The sequence below is a fragment of the Chiloscyllium plagiosum genome, unplaced genomic scaffold, assembly GCF_037043375.1.
Source record: "Chiloscyllium plagiosum isolate Xiang-an unplaced genomic scaffold, Cpla_swu_hap1 HiC_scaffold_9, whole genome shotgun sequence".
NCBI classification, from domain to species: domain Eukaryota; kingdom Metazoa; phylum Chordata; class Chondrichthyes; order Orectolobiformes; family Hemiscylliidae; genus Chiloscyllium; species Chiloscyllium plagiosum.
Window position 1 is genome coordinate 34722445 of NW_028270147.1, and position 23009 is coordinate 34745453.

The window sequence follows — 23009 nt, forward strand, 5'->3', positions numbered from 1 at the left end:
CCACTATTCATGGAGTTAATAATGGGACTAATACCATATTCTGCTGAACCAGCTGATGATAGACTATATTTTAAGGTATTTCCTCTTAAAGACATTATGTACATTAAATTAAAGCATCATGCTGACTTCAAAACCAAATGATTGCCCTTAAAATAAATCCAGCTGCTTAGAAAAAAAGGAAAAATAACTTGTGCCTGAATTAACTTTAACACAGGAGCAATAAATGTACAATCCTCCAAAATGCATTGGTAGTTTGCTTCTCCATCCAGCTTTGGTTACGATGAACTTTGTCAGAGATTCTATACATTTTCAGAATGTTAGTTATGGTTGCTTTGTTTATGTTGCCTTCATCACAATAAGGTTATTTAAAGTTTCTCTTTGTGGTGTTGTTCTGATTTTGCATCTGTTTCATCACAATATCATGATACTTGGTATTTACACTTGAAGTAAGCTTGGCTCTGGGAATATCCCAAGGATTTCTGAGAAATTCCAGATGTTGTACTCAAAATTTCTTACCTGCTGGTCTTGGGCAGCTTTCATTTTTCCCTGTTGTCCACGGAGTACATCATGCTCTCCCAAGAGTATCAATGACTGATGATGGGGAGTTTTGCCCACACTTGACTGCCACTGTTTTTCATGGTCGTAAAATGTCTTAATACACACTTGCATGTCAATATGTCTGCAAGCAAGGAACTCATCAAACCCACAATGAAACTTGAGTAACCAGGGTGAGATAATAGAATAAAGTTCTGTGTAATGGATCCCAGGTTTGGAATCTAAACTCATGGCACACATTGGGTTCGATGTTGGTTTGTTGTGTCATCGTCATCGTCATCATCATTAGATGACCCTTGATCTTTGGGTATATAATCTGATGGTGTCAAGGGCTCATGTTCTTTACTGTTCACCATATTGCTCATTTGTGTGTAAATGATCCAGTTACCTTCATTATCTTTTATAGCCTGGCTAGAAAATTTGTGGATATTGTCTTGATGCCATTTGGTATGCACTGTTGATGGTTTAGAATGATACAGACTCTTTTTACAGAATGAGTCTTGATATATGTTTCACTTTCACACCAGCTCCTTTCTTCTTGCTCCATGTGAAAGAATGAGGGTTAAATATTCTGCTCAGTCACATCTTCAAAATCCATGCTCCCACGAAACACCACCATGTAGATATCTACTTTAAAAACACTTAGAAATCTTCAAACAGCATAGCTGCTTACAAGTTACATTTATCTCTTTGATGTAAACATCCAGATCATATGAAATGACATATGAAAAGAAAGTGGGGGTTCTTTATTTAGTATTTTATTAGTAGCCTTCTGATTAACAGAGTGGACTGGATCAGAGTCCGTAAACTGACCCCAGTGAAATACTATATACCCTTGGACATTGAAGTCTGTTTTGCTTGCAAAGCTCAATGTGCCTAATGCATTCTATTGCTTGTAAGGTCTTCTTTAGACTGCAACCATTCTGATATGGCTTCATCTAGTATTTTCACTATTATCCAGTACTGCATGAGTTTTTTTTAAAAGTTGCATACCAGCAAATATTCACAAATAATATAAATTGTTTGTAAAATGACTTTCCCTAGCTCTTGACCGTGCTGATTACATTTTGCTTAATCTGGGATGGGGGTTTCATTAAACTGAAATAGAATTAAAAACCTTTAATTACTCCATTGTATATTCCAGTTTCTTCTATTATGCCTTGTCTGGCAGCATTGGTGCTGGTACTGGTGTTGATCATGAATAATAGTACACTAACCAGGTCTTAAATCACTTTTTATCAAGACCTGAAGTAGTATGGCATCTGCTAAACCTATTGGTGCTAATTTACCCAACACACAGCCTGATCTGGGCCCTCTAAAGGATCAAACAAAGGCATGGCAGTTTCCATCATCACTGTATTTGCTATCTAAGCTAGGGTCACCAAAATGCTTACTTTCATTTTTAACATTGCGTGGGTTACCTCCTCTCCAGTTATCCCTTTCTAAAGAAAATCTGATCTACTAGAGATTATTACTCACTGTGGCGTATCGGCTTTTTTTTTGGTCACATTGTGGGCTTTCCCTCTCTGCAGTTTGGTGACTGGGTGGGTCTTGAAGCCTGTCACTTATTGCTTACTGTCACTGCTGAGTTCCACAGAAACACAGATGCTTTACAGTGCGGAAAAAAGTTATTCAGCCCATTGTGCCTGCATCAGCTCTGCAAACAAATCAAAGCCCCTTCAGACTTCCTCACCACTGGGGTCAGATTGTTGGGCTGGCGTTATCTTTGTCTACAACACCATGTTATCTCTAGGTTTCATGTCAAGTGCCCCTTACCTTGCATTCCAGGGATCAGGTCACCACCACTACCATGCGGTAAGATCAGATCCATACTCCTGTAAGTGAACATTAATAGACTTGATTTAGCATTGTTATGTACAATGGATAGTAAGACATCTTCTGGAACTCTACAGACTCAGACTCTAATTTCATCTGATTCAAAGTCACAATGACATAGCACCTTATACTATTCTTAGAGGTATAGTTAATCCTTTAATCCACTGACAAGCTGAATCTTACCCCCACATATCTGTGCTGTAGTACCCAAAACTGGATACAATTCTCCAGACAAAGGTCTGACCAGTTTGTTTGAACTGCATTCCATGAGCCTAACAGGCCAGTCTCCTTCAGTGAGTGATCGCTTCAATTTTTGGGTGACAAAAAACAGAGATGGACAGCACGGAAACAGACCCTTCAGTCCAACTCATCCATGTCGACTAGGTATCCCAACCCAATCTAGTCCCATCTGCCAGCACCCGGCTCATATCCCTCTAAACTCTTCCTATTCATATACCCACCCAGATGCCTTTTAAATGTTGCAATTGTACTAGCCTCCACCACTTCCTCTGGCAGCCCATTCCACACATGCAGCACCATCTATGTGAAAACGTTTCCCCTCTCACCCTAAACCTATACCTTCTAGTTCTGGACTCCCCCACCCCAGAGAAAAGACCTTGTCCATTTATCCTATCCATGTCCCTCATGATTTTATAAAGCTCTATGAGGTCACCCCTCAGCTTCCAACGTTCCAGGGAAAACAGCCCCAGCCTATTCAGCCTCTCCCTGTAGCTCAAATCCCCCAACCCTGGCAACATCCTTGTCAATCCTTTCTGAATCCTTTTCAAGTTTCACAACATCCTTCTGTCATTTTGTTCTCATTTTTAATCAAGCAATCAGGTCTGGCATATTATTAACTCCTCCACTGGTAAATTATATGTCAAAATTTCTGCCCTGCCACACATTCATTTTTTTAAATATGTCTTATCATTACAAATTCAAGGGCACAGTAAAAAACTATGGAAAGAATTGACTGCATATCTCATATGGAAAGCAGCTCAAACCTGCACAGGTATCAAAAAGGATCCATTAGATCCCCACAAATCCAGTGCTTTCTATGTCATCTGATCCAGCTACATGGCCCAGGGGAAAATCATTCTTAAGTTATTGACAATTGAATATTACAAAGTCCTTGGTGCTGTGGTACAAAAGTGGAAACAAAAAGGGGTGTATGAGTCTTTTAGTGGCATTCTACAAACCATTCTAACACTGCTGGAGAAAAATCAAATATCAAATTGAACCAAATTAATAAACTCAATGCATATCAGCTTTTACTTAAATTTTTTAGCCCCCATTCCTCACCTGCCTCATGCAGCTTTCTGTCATGCTGTTTTCTTTCATACTGTTGATGCTTTGCTAAGATTTTAAAGCGATGATGGCAGTGACTCTGGGAGGCCGTCTGAGCTGCCGAGACTAACTCTGTTCTCAAATTGTTGCCAGGTTTTTCCATCCAAAGTTTTCTTTTTCTTAGATCTTAAAGAAGGTTTGACGAAAGCCATTCCCTAAAGACTCTAAACTCAAACAGTGGACAAAGCAGACTCCACGGCATTTCAAGTGTGGTGTTCTCACATAGTATGACCACTAGATGCCACTGCCTTGAGAAATAAAGAGTGAACAGAAGCCACCATTGTCTATTTTGACAAGAGTTCTCCTCTTTCCTCCCCATGCCCCGATGTCTATGGTTGTTAACTTTGTTTGAAGTAGACAGCCAGAGCTTTAATTTACTCAGCTGTGCACACACTGCAAATGACAGCCTTTCCAATGGTAACTGCAACCTCTCTCTGCATTGAATTAATAGTTAACAAAAGTATATTTGGCAGATTAATGGTGATAGAATTTAAACATTAATGACTCTACTGTCAACAATACTGATTTAAAACAAATCCCATCCCTTTTCCGTGTACTTTAGAAGAGATTTACTATGAAGGAGATCAGCAGAATGACAGAGGAACAAACCCATATCCAAGCAAAGTCCTGCTGTAACATGCCTCCCTTAATCCTCACATCCTTTCCCCAATATTAATCGCAAACACTGAAGGTTCATGTTGGGTATGAAATAAATGAACATGAGAACAGGCTGCTGACTGATCATTAGATATGAAAACAGGTTATAAGCAAGGTGTGATCCATTCAGTAGAAGGATCCACTTAACTGGTGAGCTCTGATGTAGATGACAGCAACAATAATGGAGTGAGGCATGAGAGGAGTGGAGACAGAGAGGAAAGTAGAAAGTATTGACTTTGCTGCAAATGAATTGATTCCCATGAAAGCAGATTCCTATAAAGCAGGCCGCTCCTGTGCTTACTGAAGTAGAAATTAGCTCCTCTTGCTTTCAATATTCACAAAGCCTTCTTTAGTTGTCAGTGCCAGCACATGGCAGAAAGAACGGTGCTTATTATTTACACAAAGCATATGTTATTTTCAGATCCTGCATGATGAAAGAATAAAATGTAAATTAGAGGAAAAGCGTGGAGACTGAATTTCCATAAGCCATAATCAGCAGCATCCCCAGAATTCTCGAGGTGACAATCATAAAGTGAGTACTGTATGTTTTTCATTTATATGACGTGCGACTATATGGGGCAGTCCAGAGTCAGGGATCACAGTTTAAGGATATGGGGTAAAACGTTTAGGACTGAGATGAGGAGAAATTTCTTCACCCAGAGAGTGGTGGCTGTGCCTGTGGAATTTGTTACCATTGAAACCAGTCAAGGCCAAAACACTGATGATTTCAAATAGAGTTAGGATATAGCATATAGGGCTAAATGGATCAAAGGATATGGTGGGAAAACAGGAAGAGACTGTTAAATTGGATAATCAACCATAATGAACAGCTCAAAGGGACTGAATGGCCTATTCTTCCTCCTATTTTCTATGTTCTTATGCTTTTCTAACAAGCTTACTTCATCAGGTCCTTCCAAACCAGTGATCTCCAGCACCCAGCAGGACAGGGCAGCAGTCAACTGGAAGGGATACCAGCACCTTCAAGTCCCCCTCCAAGTCACGCTGAGTTTCCTTGTTGTTGAGTCAAAAGCCTAGAGCTCCCTTTTTAAGATCAATGTGAGTGTACCAACACCAGGTGGGTTGCAGTGGTTCAGGAAAGCAGCTCATCAGTCCCTTCACTGGGGCTAGAATGGACAATAAATGTTAGCCTGGCCAGTCACTCTTGGAAGATTATTTTTATTAAAGCTCACCGTATAATTAATGTTCTCATCATGAATATAAATAGATTACATTTACTTATAGGTGGAGACTCCGCCTGGATTAATGGGATGAAATACTTTTTTTTGCCTCAGCCCTGTTTTAATTGATAAAAAGTCTGAAATCAAAATAAATCCATAATCTGACACTACAATGACAATCTTATACAGCTTAATTCTACGCTGTACAGCAAAGGAACGCAGGGGGCATTGTCATGATGTTAAAGTTTGCTATCCCTAAACTTGGGGCATTTGACTTTGACATAGTGCCAGTAGATTCCATTCTTCTGCGATATCACCTTGAGTACAAAACTCAATAGCAACCGACAAAAATATATTTGTTTTATGCTGGCCCAAAGTAACAAAGACAAATAGTGAGGAAGCCATTTTGGAAGCTAAGAAGTGAGTACAATATAGCAAAAAGGACAGAAACACACTCCCTGGAATTTGTACGGTGGGTTAATTGTTTGTTAGATTAAAATGCTTTTCTCAGTTGCTTTAGTAGCAAATTTTAATCTATTTCAGATAACAGAGATAACTTCAAGTGAATCTGTTAAGCATTCATATGTAGCTGCCCTACAGGGTATTTCTGTGCTATTACACACTGAAGAAATGTTGAGAAACAGTGAAGATCACTGGTTGTGAGGAACACTTTGCCACTTCCATATCAGTCATGGCAAAAAAAGTCAACTTAACATTTTTGTTTTGTTTTACTTTTTCTCTGCTGAGTTTCCATCAAGTTTGTTTCACAACTCACATGCTGATATGTTCCGCTATGGAAAGTTCTGGAGGCCATCTGAGGATAGAGCCAGTGGAAATTGTTTCTGACAGCTGATGTTTCTAACAATTTTGCCAAGAACATTCACGAGCCATTGGCTTAAGTAGGAATACCATAAATGAATAGAAGATGCTGCAATGTTGGATACTTTACCAGCTACAGGATCACAGTTTTCATATGTTTATAGCCTACAGCTGGAATATAAAATATGAAGGAGCATCATACGCTATGGCTAAGAATTAAAGAAATTCCCATCCATTGGTGATACTGCATCTGGATAGAACCTCTTCTTGACCTTGCCTTTATTCTGATTGATTTTTCTCAGCCATTAGGTTAACAGGGCTGTCTGCCAGTGTGATCTTTGCTACAGAACGACAACCTGCTGCTGCAGGACTGGAGACCCAGGTTCAAATCCCACCATGGCAGATGGTGGAATTTGAATTCAATAAAAATGGAGAATCTGGAATTAAGAAACTTCTGATAATTATGAAACAGTTGCCAATTGTTGGCAAAAACCTGTCTGGCTCACGAATGACCTTCAGGGAAGGGACTTTATTGTCTTTACTTGGTTTGGCCTACATGTGATTCCAGACCCACAGCAGTATGGTTGTCTCTTATCCACCATCTGAAATGGCCTAGTAAGCCACTCAGTTCAAGGACAGCTAGAGATGGGCAATAAAACATCTGACCAGTTAATGATATCCATGTTCACAAGTGAATTTAAATAAAAAATGGTCATGCAAAGGCACTGCTCCAGTACATAGAACGAAGGTGGAGCTGCTGGGAGGGGTGATGAGCTAACCCAAAGATCACGTAAGAATAATGTTCGCCAAAGAATTAATAAGGCCACTTGTTAAGATCTCAGCCTCTCCAAGATGGTAAATTATACTGCGACCTGGTTCTTCATTTCATGGGATTAATCAGATCAGTGGTAAAAGACAAAGATGTAGGGAAATGTACGAGGTCACATCATCTACCAGCCCACCAGCTCTGTTAGGCAGTATGCAGCAAAGGAGCAGCCGACTGGGAGAAGGGAAGTGAATTAAGATTGTGATGATAACAGGACAAAAACCATAATTTCTCATTTTTTGCAACAATAAGGATTTGATTTTGTTTAAAATGGCAGGTGAATTCAGGACCTGAATTCAGAATTTACATTGTGTTACACATTGTGAAACATGCAGATTGAATTCCAGTCAAGGACTGACAACCTTGAAAATACTGTTATAATCATATCTGGAGATAAGTATTTGCCTGCTTTTCATAATCATCTTGATATCTCTAAGATATATAACGTTGTTCTGCATTATCCACAAGTTAGCATCATCGATGGGGTTTTCTTGATTATCAGTTGTAATAAGATAAAAGATCAGTAAAAACCCCAAAGAACATAAACAACATTTATTTCATTCCCTTAATCTTTTACTTTAATCTTTAAAGTCACTGAAGATGATTGGGGAAAACCATGTGCATCATATGTATCATAGATACTGCCATGGCCATTTTCTGTCTTTGGTTTTACAATCTGATTAGCCAATGGAAGACCATGCAGATTTTGAATAAGATCATTCATACAAATGCAAAACATTTTATTAGGTGGATACATAGCTCAGCATTAGTATGTGATAATGTCAAGATTACAGTGGTGCTGGAAAAGCACAGCTGGTCAAGCAGCATCCTAGGAGCAGGAAAATCGACGTTTCGGGCAAAAACCCTTCGTGAGGGATCAGAAATGTGATAATGTGTAATGCACCCAGAAGAGTTGTACCCCACTTACAGAAAGTGTTTTCTAGCAAGGAAAAAAGCGACAATTGCATCCTTTTGTCCTATCTATCAATGTAAAGTCCAGTGGTTCAGAAATTTTCAGTGTATATTTGCACTGTTAGTAGAAATCCAATGCATTAAACTTCAATGCTTGAATGTCGAGGGGAAAAGGACCCAGGAAAGTCAGTTTATACATATTTTACCAGCAGCTTGTCAGGGATTGCAGCGAGGAACTTTGTGATTGTATTACCCAGATTGCTTTCCTGTTGTATCTGGACACTACAACCTGATAATGGTACAAGTGACAATGAAGCTGTCGGATTGCCACCAAAGCACAGCTCATTCTTATCCATCAGTGAAAGAAATGCATCACTATGACTTGATCTGGTCCATATTTGACTCCTGTGACAAACCAACGTGGTCGACTCTGAACTGTTCAATAACGTGGTCAGGTCTTTCTGAAGGAAGTTGCTTTCTGAAGCAATAAAAGATGAGATTTCAGCCATATTATCTTACACAAATTAATTAATGTAAACAAAAAGATCCTCCTACATTCCAAATGATTCCTTTTTTTAATGCCTTGAGCTGCCAATGTTATTACAGTCTTGACACTATATTTATTTTCCAAACTGCCCTATGTTACCTAAAAAGCACACATAATTACAGCCTTCTTGTGATCTTTGGTGCCACATTTATATGACATACAACTCAATCCTTTTCCATAACATCAAGAAAAGTTAATACTTTGAGAAGGCAAAACCTTGCAGTGTAAGAGATAACAGAATGCAGTGGAATACAGAGCTTTGCCAGCTGTGGCAAACTGACATAGCGGTAACAACAGAGGTTTCACAGCTGCCGTTCTGGGAAGTGACTAACCCTGAAAACTCCTGTTTCCAAGTAAGCAATGTCTGATCAAAGACTGATACAGTTTCTCAAAAGTCTTTTTTGGTTACATTCTATCTATTCTTTCACAAACATGGATGCATACACTTATTTCACCCATTACTGAACCTTGGCCTTGTGAGATAATAATATGGTTTTTATTCACTAATGAGATATGAACATCGCTACTGGGCCAAAAATGTATTGTCCATTCATAATTGTCCTGAAGAAGAAGATGGTATCGAACCATCTCTCTGAACTACTGCAATTCTTGGGAAGGGGTGGGGAGGGGAGGACTGGCAGTGCTGCTGCTGCCGATAGTAGGTATACCCTCGTGCTGATTGGAAGGATTTTGAATGAGCAATAGTGAAGGTACAGCAATATAATTCTAAGCTGGGATGGTGTATGGCTTAGAAGGGTAAGGTTGAATGAGTCAATGTTGAAGGTGGTAGGTAGGGCTCTAATCAAGAAATTTGCTTTGTTCTGGAGAGTGTTAAACTTTTGACTGTTGGAACTGAACCCATCCAGGAAAATGGAGAATATCCCAGGAAAGATATATGCGCAATCAGTTGCCCAGAGAAAGAGAGAGAGAGAGATTTATGGAATAAATGTGCAAGTCCAATGATTCAGATAGCTGCTATGAAAACTGGTTAAACCTGTCATATTCATGTACAGACTTCTCACTAACAGACAACTTGGCATTCTGAAGCCCTAAGGCCCCATGAGGAGAGTATCATTAAAACGTTCATGTGCTTCTTAATGTAAAACTGCCTGAAGACTAGCATGATTAAATCTGTCGAAATCCAAATTAGGACATTCCACTTCAGTAACATCAAAAGAGGAATGTGAGGAGATTTGAGGAGAAGTGTACAATAGCTTACAATTGAGCACATAACCAAGACTGACAGCAATGGACCGTCAATAGGTTTCTTTCTTTTTACCTCTTCACATACATCTCTGAGAAGTGATATTCTATTTATCGATACTTTATACAGAAATAAAATATATAAAATAATGATGTAAAGATGAGATTGTTTTTAATTTAAAATTTAATGACTGTTCTCCAGTAAAGCAAATTTGAACATCTCATGCTTACAACAGGGAGTCAAACAGGAAAGAGGGGTAGGTCGGAAGTAGGAATACAACACTGTAGATCAAGATTTTCAACATTTTCTCCATTTTCATCACAGCTCCCAACTGGAGGTGGGGAGGCATCTTGGACTTAACTGTGGAGAAGGCTGTGCATTCAAGTGTCTATGCCCTTTGGAACTGTTAAACTTATTAAGACTTGTCAAGAGGTGTCTCATGTAAAAGCTTCAGAAAAGATTTATGAGGATGCTGCTAAAGTTGGAGGGTTAGAGATATAAGGTGACGCTGAATAGGCTGGGGCTGTTTTCGCTAGAGCATCAGAGGCTGAAGGGTGACCTTATAGAGATTTACAAAATCATGAGGGACATGGATAGGGTAAATAGATAAGGTCTTTTCTCTGGGATGGAGGGGAGTCCAGAACTAGAGGGCGTATGATTAAGGTGAGTGAGGAAAGATTTAAAAGGGTCCTTAGGGGCAACTTTTTCACACAGATGGTAATGCATGTATGGAATAAGCTGCCTGAGAAAGTCATGGAGGCTGGTACAATTACGACTTTTAAAAGGCATCTGAATGGGTATATAAATAGGAAAGGTTCAGAGGAATGGCCCTGTGCTGGCAAATGAGACTGGATTTTTTAGTATGTCTGGTTGACATGGATGAGTTGGACTGAAAGGTCTGTTTTTATGCTGTACATCTCTATGACTCTATGACTCTAAGAGTAGACCTGACAAGAAGTGTCAAAGCGTGTCTTAATGAACAAGATTGCTTTTGTCAATAAAGTATGGTCTGCAATATAAAGAATAAGCAACAGAACTATTTTTTTTCTCCTGTATATGTGAATACTCAATGAGTTGGCATGGTAAGTGAAGGAGGAAAGGGATAAAGTGGGCACTAGTTGCCATTGGGGTGTGAGGGGCCAGAGAGGATAGGTTAAGGGCATTAGGTTGTATGGAACATCATAGATGGTACATAGAGAGTGAGGGGGATAAAGGGGTGAGAGGATGAGGAATTATTCAACATTTGTTTTTAAATGTTGAACCTAATGTTGGTGCCTCCAGTCAGACCTTTACCCCAGCCCACCTCAGGAACTGGCAACTTATTTTGTTCTTAGGTTGCCCAGCCTGACCCTAAGCTAGCTCAGACCACCAGACTGAAAGTGGGAAATCGAGGTGACCATTTCAAATATTAGCTTCAAGGGACTGGGATTTTTCCTGTCCCTGTGCTCTAACCCAGGGACAAGAATCAGGGTCTTGTATTTCCACCTAAAACCACTGGATGTCCTGTAGTATTTTATACACAATAAAGTGCAGACATTGGTGTAAGGTAAAAACATAAGCCTGGAAAAATAAAAGACTTTGCCTTTATCTTCGATCCTTCTTTGATTTTGGAACTGTAATGTTGCATTACAAATGTTAATGTAAGGGGTCCCTTGCGTTCCAAACATTTGTACATACAAACGCAATCCCATACAGGAATGTTATTTTAAATATCCAATATATGAACACTTCCTGTGCTTACAGCTGCTTTCCATTGTGCGGCATTGTGTTCGAATTGTGTATAATTTGACTTGCGAACAGACTGCAGAATGGAACTTGTTTGTAACCCAGAGACTGTCTATACCCTAATTTAAAATAAAGATTAAATCTGGCAGCTACAGGCCAATTAGCCTAATAGGATCATGAGGGATCCAGATGGTGAGATTTAGGTCTAGGTCTTAGGATGGCTGATTACAAGAGAAGGATCGTGGTTGCAAGGGAGGGTCTGACAGTGGCTTTGATGGGCAGCAGACTGATCATGGTGGGAGATTAAAATTACGACACATAGTCTCATTATAAAAAATGTGATCAGATTGCTCATCTACTCCTGAACCTACATTCATTCAAACTGGAAGTGGGAGAGTACAAGGCAGATTCACTTCCTGTTCCAGATTAATTTGATCTTTGACATAAACCTGTTTTTTGAGTTGAGACTCAGATGAAAAAACTGAGGAAAAATGAGCTGACATTTGGACAAGCATAGGCTAATAGACAAACTCAACATGAGTTTGTGAAATGCAAATTGTGTTTAACTAACGTATCCAGTTCTGTATGAAGTAATTAGGTGGAATAATGATGATAGAGCAATTGATGTATATTTGAACTTTCAAAAGTCATTAATCAATATGCTAACTATAAATATGACAGCAAAAGTAAAGCTCTTAGGATTAAAGGATAGTGACAGTGTGAATTACTAGATTTATAATAATATTATTGTTTGCAGATGGCACAAAACTTAGAAATTTGTAAATATTGAGGTCTGAAGAGATTACAGTTGCAACGATAAAATGAGCAGACACATGGTGGATGAAATATAATGCCAAGTATGATTTGATTACTGATTGGGATGAAATAATGTAAACCAAATTAAATCATTTTTAAAAGAGACTAAAACCTCCCTTCAAAATAAAACCGGGGCAAAATAACTTCTTAAAGCTACAGCATTGTCACAGGACCAAGTATCATCCAAGTCTGGACAGACAAATAAACTCCTCACTTTTCATTCCTGAACTTTGTTTTATAACAGTGTTTTTTGAGCTTTTTTTTCATTCAATATGTACTGGACCCTTTCTATCTTGGGATACCACAATTAAGGGGTTAGTTTTATTATAAACGGATGCAAGTAAAATATAAAATATATTTGAAAAATGTAAATCGCATCCTAAATGCAGCAACACACACACATATAACACACTAGCACGCAGAACAAAATATGTTATAGAATGGGGGAGGTGTAATTGGAAATAAATTAAAATCTATAAGTAGAAATAATCTTATGTTTCAATGTTTCTTGGTAGAGTTGAAGTTCCAGTGAGGTTGCAGCCAATTTAAGCTTGTTCTTGTTCTTCTGGAGATGGTTCTTTCAAACTGCACTCAGTTCTTTTCCAGAGTGGGTGTTATGGCACTTGAAGTTCCTTTTATTTATAAATTCACTGTCTAAGTTATGTATTCCAACTTGTTACAGAGCTTTAAGAAACTGTCGGGATAAGGAGCTGTTGTTATTTAACACAGTATGTACTTCTTTTCTGTTACAAATAGAAAAGCTCATAATCAGCTTTTCATAAAGGGCAGTGTTGGTCAAGTGATAGCTGACTATTGGAACAAAATGGGGACAAACCATGCTAATGAAGGAGATTATCTCCAATTGTTAATGAAACCAAAATGCCATTAAACAAATAGGAGAGTCTGCAGAACCCCTTTTATTAATATTTTTGAATTGTATTGTATTTAGAGTTTCGGTAGATTTACTTTGTTTCTAGCAGCTTCTACAGACAAGGTTGCTTATGGCCCTTAGGATATCTCAAGATAGTTTGCATAATGGCAAGCATAAACTTCTTCAGGGGAACAGCTCAGGCATATCTATCATTAATCCATGTCAAATGTTTTTAGAAAATTGTTTGCTCTTATAGATTAGATGACCCTTGCAGCCATTTTAAAACACAATGTTCTGGCTCATTTGTTTTCATTCATAATAAAGTTGGTTGTAAGTCAATCAATGGAATTAAGGATTAATATTCTGTATACTATAACTTCACAATGGGGTGTATTCAAATTTTTGAACGTGACAAGATAATTTGAGAAGGCCATTAACGAAAGCAAATAGGATTCATTAATAGAATAGGGGGCTAAACTAAAGGAGTTATGCGAAACTGTTGAAAACTTTAACTGGAGTATTGTGTGGAATTCTAAGAGCCACGACTTAGAGAGATGTTAGGGGTCTTAGAAAGACTGCAGAAGAGATTTATTCAAGTGGTACTAGAGATGGGGGACTCAGAGAGATTTGAGAATCTGGATTGCTCTCCTTAAAGCAAGTAATAGTGAAATAAATAAAGATGAATTATTTCCACTGGCAACAGAAAAGTCAGCAAAAGAGCCAGATTTAAGATGGTTGGCAACAGAACCTGAGATGACAACATGAGACATCTTTTTACACAGTGAATTTTTATGCACTCCAAGAGGGTGTTGGAAGCAGCATCAATGGTAATTTTCAAATGAGATTTGTAAAAATACTTAAAGGGAAAAAAATTGCAGTATAACTGCAACCACCAAAGAACAAACAAACACAAAGGACCAAGTGGCCTTCTTTTATGTATCAATCTTTGATTTGTACCAGTATAAGATCCTATCCTGCCCCACTAACCATCTTTGTAGTCTCCCTGTGTGAGATTGCCATTTCACTAACCAATAATACTGAATGGCACAGTTTGTTTTATTGTGGGTTAATGCCCATTTAATTATGTTTGCCAGTACTAATTTCTCTAAGCTTCCATAACTGATAGAAAAAGCTTTCACACCGTAAATGTGCTTGATTCACTAAGATGAAAGACAAGTATTCTAAAAGATAAAGGAAGACTTACATTTTTATATTGAATGAGCTTTTTTTTAAATGTAGACATTGCTGTGATGTGGGAAACATAGCAGCCAATTTATACCAGCAAACTCCCACAAACAGCTATCCAATCATGATCAGATAACCTGATTTTATGATACTGGTTGAGGAATAAATATTGGCCAGGGCCCATGAGATAACTCTTCTTCAACCCATACAAGCAATGCAAATGGGGCCTCAGTTTAACATCACATCTTAAAGCTAATGCTATTCAGCACTGAACTGGATTTTTGTGCTCATGTCCTAAAATAAGAGTTGAGCCCAGGACCTTGTGATAGAGGTAAGAGTGCTAGTCACTGAACCACAGCCGGCATAAATAATATTCATATTCATTTTGTTTTACAGATAGATATCCAGTCTGTAACAGGACTTGGACATAGGAAAACTTTATCCATTTCACTGCTGTAGTAACTGACATTGTGGCCTTGTACGAGATGGTTACATTTTGAAGAGGTAACATGTATTAACTTCCTTTAGTCTCTGATATACATTCTTTTCATCCCTCTGGAAGCTACATATTTTACTTCAATGACCAACAGATGTTTTTTTCTTTTAATTACTTTACTCAAAGAGACCAGTTTTACTTCTGTTGAAGCTTTTAAACATGTTTAATTTCTAATATCACAACCTATTTTTGTTATTTTTGTTTTTGTTCAACAGCAGCCCAGTTACTTTCAATATTTTTGTCATACTTTGGATTCAAAAATGTTGGCTGTTTAGTGAAGGGACTGAACTTCGCACCATCACCCAGAATAACAATTAATAACTCACCTGGATCAGCTACATCTTAAAAAAAACTATTGTTGGGTCTCAGCTTGGCTTTAGGTACAAATCAGCGATTCCTGAGGGCTGTGAGATATTGCCTGCTGTGGCTGGTTGGGTTCCTGGCAGAGTGATTTGATTTAATAATGTAAAATCACATTGCCAGGGATTACCAACCTGTCACCAGCTATTACCGACCGTTTCTAGAAGAAAAATGCATCTTGCCACTGGGGACAGTTGGGAATGGTAAACCCTGTCCACCTCATTGCAAACATTGGAACTGCTGGAGGAGAAACCTTCAGAGTCTGACATCTGCCATTCCATTGACAGCATGATGCATCAGAGCAGCTTCTGTTGGTCACACACTAAGAGTGAATGTCGCCCTAACCTGTGTGATGTTCCCCTTGTTATAAAGCATTTGAGCAGATAGAGAAAGCATTTTGACCCCCAATAATAGTGTAGAATGTATTTGCCCACTCCGTAAACATCTACCGGAGTTATTAGAACTGAAGAGCTGTTTTAATAGATGGCCAATATTGTGCATTATATACTATTATTGAACTCAAATTATAAAAATTATGCTTGAGAATTTTGTTTTGAATTCACCTTTTATCAAAATCAATTTATTTGGGCGGGCCATTTGTTAATGTGAAAAGTCTATTTACAGTGCTAATTGTTCTATGATTCCACAGCGCAACAATTATCACTCACTCTGAAGAAGTGGTGAACATGGTGAGAGTTTATGAGGGTAACTCCACAACAAATCTACTCTGCTGATTTGGAATCCCACCCACTGCCAGTACAAATTGGATGTGCATTGCTTATAATTTTCCAACCAGTAGAATTATCCTCTGTAAATCAAGGAAAATAATAACTCAAAAAATATTCAGTTGCTCACTGTACATTCTTCCTTTCTCTTTAAGATAAGAAGCTGAGAATGTGTTTGATTCCAGTGTAAGGTATTACCTTCCATTGAAAAAGACTAAAAATTCAGTTTTTTGTTTTGATGCAAGGGAGTGAGTCCCTAGCGTGCAATGATTTCTGGCTACTCAGCATCAGCTGCTTCAGATTATGAAGTGCATACCCACGTGGAAATACAAAGGGAGCCCTGGAGGAGGGATTTTCTTTTTCCATGAGCCTTGTGCGGTGAAGGACTTAGCTAACTCTGTGAACAGATTTTTGAATGCCTTCATGTTCACAGTGGCTAAGTTCCGCACCTCAGGGGGTCAAACTCAAAAGGATTTCCGGGCTACCATTTGCAGTTCATATGTCACTGCAGGCTTATGTCAATCAGTCCACAGGTCGTGTTAGTACTAATTATCCTTTTTGTGTTGGGTGATTCAGTGTAACATTTCCCAGAATGAATTCAATGGGATGATTAAAACCGCATGCTAGACAGAGGGAGACACTATCCAAATATTCAATATGTTTTATTTTCTCAGATCTCACCTCTCCAAAGGTTTCAAAAGCATCAGGTGCACATGCCTTTGATCGGATTTATATCATTCTCTTAATCACATGCTTTCTTTATGTTACGCAGCCCTGGAAACATCATGAATTATTTGTTAACACATGTTCCCCCTTTGTACTACAATGCAAGTTGTGACTATTCCGGATTTTGGAACTCTTGTGACCAGCACATGGAGAAGAGTTAGTTTCCTGGATTCAAACTCAGGCCATGGACGTGTTGGCACGTTCCAACAAAATGGTAATGCTATGGTATCTACACCACACCTCCCCCAACTCACCCAGTATAATAATTTCCTATCAATTATCTATTGTATCTCAATAAGTAAACATTTTTAAATTGGTAATCACATTTTTGTGCTTTCACCAGCAATCAATAACTGAAATTTTTTACCAATATAGTCAAAATAGAATGCCATCTGGAAACTCATGAGCATGTGTGGGCTTTCAATATAATGATTGTAAGTGGAAGAGGAGGTCCAGATTTCTGACATGGTATCTTATGATGTTTTAAGTAAGATTCAGAAATAAATGCTTTTTCATAACTTCCCTGTGAAATTTAAGCGATGGGCTATGATACATGAGGCGGAATGTGCTTAGCAACAGTGAAAAGTTTGAAGGCAAAGTGCAAGCCAGGAAGCTGGGGAAAATTCCCTGTGGGCCGATACCCATTGCATTCCTGCTTTCAGCAGCAGCCAATTAAAGTTACTAAAACTCCAATTAGGAGTGATTTTGCAGCCTAGCCAGTCTTTTGCCAGCAGCACTGTGGCATCGTAGTGATGTGGGAGGGCACAATGAAGGAGTCTCCCTTCAAAGGCTGAGGGCAGGCCCTAATTGGAGGCTCCATGCTCTAGTGACAGAGCCTAGGGAGGAGAAGCTCTGCCTATGACCCAAACTACTCATCATTCAGCAGCAGTTCCTCTCTACTCTGAAGGCCTGAGTTTCATAAATCAGAATGTTTTATGTGCATTCATGTTTCCTATGGAGGTCTCCAACCTGCTTCAGTGGCACCCACCTCTCTTGGCTATTAATCCAGGTGTTCTATTTGGTTCTGTAGCATTCAGACCCAACCTACTGACCTGAATGGCACAGTGAAATGCTCCATACTGGGCACAGCTGGCAAATGCAGACTTGGAATCTCAACTTGCTCTTGACAATGGGGGTCCCAAAGCCTCAGGAAAGTTCAGCTAATAGCACAGATTAGCGATGGGAGTATGAGATGAATCAGCATGCAGCAATCGAGAGCCAAAATGGTACCTTGAACTCTTAGATCTAAAGAAGGAAGGGAAGTAAATAATTCTGCAGTATTGAGATCCTGTAAAAGAATTAAGTGGGGTGAAAGTCAATAAATTTTAACATCTGAGAGTTGGGAGGACATGTTAGAGTTGGAGCTACAGAGGTGCAAGAGGAGGAAATTTATAATCACTGACAAAGCAGGTCAAGGGGAATATAATGAGGAGAGAGTTTGGGGGATTTGACATCAATGAGAGTATTCCTTGGTCTCATACCCAATCCAGTAGCGTATGAGAGGGATGAGAGGAAACTCCCAGCATTTGTAATCAGTGTTGAATGGATACGAGCTTTAGATGGTACCTAAAGTTGTGCTGGGGAAAAGATGTATTGAGTATGAAAGAAGGAACAAAGCATCTTGTGGGCAACTTCAGCCACACAGAGGGTCATTGTTCCACTTGCCATTAAACAATAGACTAAGAAGAGTAGAACTCTCAAATTTGAGAGGTCACAGTTGTTTCATTTGTGGACTGAAGTTGCAGGATTAAAAGAATGTTGTAGAGTGTGAATTGACAGCAATGTGTTGGTGAGCAATCTTCGAATCAACAAGAATGGCAATTGAAATGGAATGGGAGCACAGTTGATGTGAGAACAAGTGACTACAAAACACATAAAATTGTAGTGGGAACAAGATGTATTTGTATGGAAGGAGAAGTAAAGTATCTTGTGGGCAACTCCAGCAATAAAGGAGGGTGACAAGAAAATAAAATCAGAATTTCGTCTTATAAGGGCAGGTCCAGGCATCTTTAAATTGTGTTATTTTTAATCCTGAGAAATATTGTAAAAATAATTCTCTTAAATACACTTGCATTACATTCGATCTGGCTCCAAAGAGTCTGGAAAATTCCTCGTCACCTATTTAAATAGACATCAAGTAAAGCAGGAGTATGTCAGGATAAATGTATGAAAAAAAACATGTGAATGCAAAGAGAACGAACCATGCTCAGACATCATTAAATGCCATAAAATATCTTAAAAGTTTGTACCAGCCTGAGAACAAGACTTACCTGAAACAACTTTCCACTCACAGAATACTATTATGTGAACTTTAACCTTGCTTCACCATGTAAGCTACTTCAATAACGGTACATCACTGTTAAATTACCTTTACAACTCTTTCAATGCTGGGTCCCACAGGATAATTATGTTTGATATTAAAGGAATGTTCCATTTCTGGGTCTGCTAGAAATATACATTGTTTTTTTATTTCATCAAATGAAAGTGCTGGAAAATCTCAGAAAAGGGAAGGCATTGATCTAGAGTGGATGTTCACGATAGAATAAAGGTCAGCACTGACAGAAAGCAAAGACCTGAAAACAAGGGTGGCAAAGTGGCTCAGTGGTTAGCACTACTGCTTCAAAGCAACTGGGACCTGGGTTCAGTTCCAGGTTTAGTGACTGTCTGTGTGGAGTTTGCATGTTCTGCCTCTGTCTTTGCGGGTACCTCCCACAGTGCAGGTTAAAAGGGTTAGCTATGGGGATGGATGGAGAGTCAATGGACAGAATGGTTGCTTTCTGCACTGTAAGGAGACTATGATTTTAAGGTGCAGATACTGGACATAAAAATGGTGGGCAGAGTTCATGATCCGATAGTTTTGATGTACCAACCCACCCTCGCTGGGTTCCATAGGCTGAAACTTATGCCTTTTTGGCTACATCTCAGTTGCATCGAGATTTTTGGAGGAATATCCACTGAATTGCCCTTCATTAGCAACCTCATGATACAGTAGCCACAAAGCCACTCTGCTCACAGTATGTAGCTGGCATAGTTGTCACTCCTACACATATACAAACCCAGTCTCTCAGACCGTTCACTGTTTAACCCCCAGCCCGGCAGTTTATCAGCTTATAGCTACATCCTGTGGAAACATCTTCCTCAGGTCAACATTAGCCTTGTCCCAATGCCCACATAAGATCCACTGAATGTCATTGCCCACTTGTGGACCATCACGGACAGTCAAATGGACAAATATAAACATGAACTATTATTTGCAAACTAAGCTAAAAGGGAACACAAACAAAATCAATAGAAGCCAAAACAAAAACAGAAGTTGCTGAAGAAACTCAGTAATAGAGACTGATGTTTGCTCCAACAATGCAAACCACATTTTAGCATCATCACCAAAGAATATTGAACATTCCATGATGGTCAGATGCATCCAACTCTCACCCACTGGAACCAGTCAGTGAGGTCCTGTCTGGCTTGTACTGCTCAACACCTCCACAAGGAGGGATGAACTATACTGGAAGGCCAAACAATGGAACTACATCTTCATCAGCCCCATCACTTGCTCCACCATGGTCCTGGCTGAGGAATGGATGCCATAATATTTGTGTTCCACTTCAGTCAGGGGGTTTTCCGGTGGTGTCATCATCCATATTTGCAGCCTTGGTCTTTCAGTAACCAGCTTTGTAAACACCCTGCACCCTTTAACACACACAGGTCCACAAGAGTGCTCCAGGATGTTTGGAATTATGGCAGCTGCCAGGGTAACAGGCTCACACCGCCAAGAAGTGGGTAGTGATTACAGATCACCTGGACATTAATCTAATAGAACGCCTTCCTGTTGATGAATCCCACAGTGTTGTGATACAGTCAATGGCACTCTGTAAACTGGAAGAAGCCATCCATGTTTCAGAATCCTAATGCCTGAGCTCCAGCACTAACCTCTTTATTGGGAAGCTAAATGAACTGATGTGATGTTACCCAGATGGCATCAGTCACTGTTCAGATGTATTTGTGGATGTATGACTAAGAGATCCCACACAGCTCCCTGGAAGGAACCAGTTGCATAGAGATTCAAAGCTGCCCTCACCTTCACAGGCTGGGAGAGGATGGCCTGTCACTGCTGCAGCCTTCAGGTTCCTCTGCAGCATCCAGCATCCAAAGTTCTGTTACAGTGTCCCCTGACTTACAGAGCTCGCATCAGCACTGCGCTTCCCTTCTTCCCTGCAAATAGAGTTGAAGCCAATAAAACTCTGGGCTTCTTGTATACTGCACACATTCTGAGGGGCCTTACCTTTGCAAACTCTGTTTGAGCTCCTAATCCTCCACACCAGTCTGATGGTGCTAGGTTTACAATCAGCCCTGGTCTTCCTACATCCATCTTCACACTTGTAGGTAAGCAACCAAAGTAACCAATATGCGAACAGTGGCAGGGCCTGGTGAAAATAGTAAAAGAAGGACCTCTGAAGAGGTTCTCAGAATGTAAAGAAGTTATAGATGGCACACCGTGCAGATAAGGGCTGAGCACACCCCTCTATACAGTGAGACATGCTGTACCCTGAGAATAGAAACATTCCTCTATCACCCACCCACATTCAGACTCAGCTTGTACAGCAGCTTGGTGAGGGTGCCAATCAACTTCACTAAGAAGGAAATGACTGCAACAATCCGACACCCTTTGTATCAAATGCTCAATATCACACTGCATTCAGTCCAGATTATTGTCATATTTATGTGACAGATGATGTGTTAACATCGTGTCGCTCACACAGTAGCATGAATACTGGTTCCCCTTCAGCCAGCATTGGCCTTTTGTAACATTCTTGTTGCAAACATCAAAATCTTAAGGTGCCAAAGTTCAATTTGCAAGAACCAATGGCTTGTTGCAGACCACCTTTGAGCTGCATCTGACCCCTAAGCACCTTCACTCTACATGCGTACAATGTTAGGTGAGTTTAGTAAAATAGGAAACTGCCAGAGCAAGCCAGAGTCCCCTTTAATATGCAACTTGCTGCTGCCTAGTGAGGAACTCAACATAATAGTTAAGAAAACATGAAATATTGAACAAGATGATCCCAATCCGGAGATGGGTCTTGCCAGACTTCTCTGATTGTGCCACATGTCTTGCCATAGCCTACTTCACTCAGATTTCAACCCATGTTTTTGCTTTCAGACAAAATTGACCTTTATTCTGCTCTTACCACCTACTCAGGATGTATGGTTTATATTTTCTCTACAATCATTACCACTTTTGTTCAGTGATACCTTTGATTTCTAATCTCCCTCAACCTCTAACCTATCCCTGACCTCCCCATGCCTTCTAGTTGCTCTTCCTGATTCTACAGAATAAAAAAAGTTACTTTCCATGTGTTTTCGGTTCCAAAGAAGAATTACATTGGATTTGAAGCATTTACTCTTTTTATATTTCAACAGATGTTAGCACAACCGCAGTTTCTCCAGCTCTTTCTGTCTTTATTTTAGATCACCAGTGTTTGCAGTGTTTAATTTTTGCTCTATTTGGTAAATTCAGGGAAACAGGAGGGCTGAACTTCACCATATAACTGTATTTTTAAGTGAAATGTTTAGTTATTATCACATTTGATTTTCATGAGTATTTACAGCACGCACACAGGGCAATCCACTAAATAGATCCATTTGTGCTTCATGCAAACCTGTCAGTCCCTTTCATATTCATGATCAAGGCTTGAACTGTGCCATGAACAACAGAAATTCATTTCTTCAGTAGTTCTGTAGAACCTAACCTGAAAAAACACATTTCAATTGTTCCACTAGCTTGCTAGAAATCTTATGTCCATAGTTCATAATTATTCCATTAGAAGTCTCACTCAAGATTATCAAGCCATTCCAAAAACTAAAGTCACTGATGTTTTAAAGTGAGAAATCTTCCTCATAAATTTAATATTTTCAAAACGCTGCTTGCTTATGTTTCTAAAAGTGAAGGAGGCAAGCAAGATATCATGTTCACAACTAATAGTATGAGCTTCCTAATGCATTATTTTGACTTGAATCCCGTTCGTGTTGTTTGTTTTCACAGCCTTTTGCACCACAAGATTTGTCAAACTAATGATTTGTTGCACTCTACTTGATGATAAACCATTTTCTCACTCACTGATAGTTAAAGCTTGTAAAATTCTCAGGCAACTTGTTGGAAGTGGGAAAGTAATCCACACCTGAGAGCTAACAATCCCCATGTTGATGAAGATGAAATGTCCCCA

The 23009-nt window shown here is 39.3% G+C and overlaps 1 long non-coding RNA gene across 2 annotated transcripts in view; it reads left to right on the forward strand.

The window, feature by feature from the left end:
- LOC122554268 (uncharacterized) overlaps nucleotides 1-23009 on the forward strand; it is a 76045-nt gene that overhangs the window by 49686 nt on the left and 3350 nt on the right. For both annotated transcript variants that reach the window (XR_006312952.2, XR_006312953.2), the window contains exons 3-5: nucleotides 4817-4927; nucleotides 14875-14982; nucleotides 16832-16999. This is a non-coding gene — a long non-coding RNA (uncharacterized LOC122554268). The remainder of the gene's footprint in view (nucleotides 1-4816; nucleotides 4928-14874; nucleotides 14983-16831; nucleotides 17000-23009) is intronic.